The sequence below is a fragment of the Galeopterus variegatus genome, unplaced genomic scaffold (genome assembly GCF_000696425.1).
Source record: "Galeopterus variegatus unplaced genomic scaffold, G_variegatus-3.0.2 Scaffold174, whole genome shotgun sequence".
In the NCBI taxonomy this organism is placed as follows: domain Eukaryota; kingdom Metazoa; phylum Chordata; class Mammalia; order Dermoptera; family Cynocephalidae; genus Galeopterus; species Galeopterus variegatus.
The window spans coordinates 580,487-581,125 of record NW_007726285.1 but is presented as its reverse complement, the minus strand read 5'-3'; positions in this window follow the sequence as shown (position 1 = coordinate 581,125).

Sequence of the window (639 nt, the reverse complement as noted above, 5' to 3'; positions counted from 1 at the left end):
TCATGAGGGATATTGGTCTGTAGTTTTGTTTTCTATTGATGTCTTTGTAAATATATCACTTTTTGAGTTGAAATAATATTGTATATGTGCACCTTAAGGGTCAGGAATACAACAGTGAATAATATAGACACAGCCCCTAACTTACAGTCTTATTGGGAAAGTCAGAAATAATAAAAGCAAATAAATGGGGCCGGCCTGGTGGCGCACTGCTACAGTGCGCCGCTTGGGAGCGTGGCGGTGCTCCCGCCTAGGGTTCGGATCCCACATACAGACCGGCCGCTCACTGGCTGAGCGAGGTGTGGGCGCAACGCCGAGGGTTGCGATCCCGTTGCCGGTCCCGGTCTGGTACAGGCGCAACACTGAGGGTTGTGATCCGTTGCCGGTCACGAAAGAAGACAAAAAGGAAAAAAAAAAAGCAAATAAATGTATGTATTTTTACATACACAATTAAAATGGTGATAAGCACTAGAAAAAAATAAATAAAATCAGTTCAAAAGGGGAAAAAACATTTGAAAACTGGAATTATGTCCTCTTATAATATTATTAGTCACATCATGGGTACCGAGGCACTGACAAACTTGGGGGAACTTCATATAACTTCTTTTTTTTTTTTTTTTTTTTTTTTTTTTTTTTTTTCCT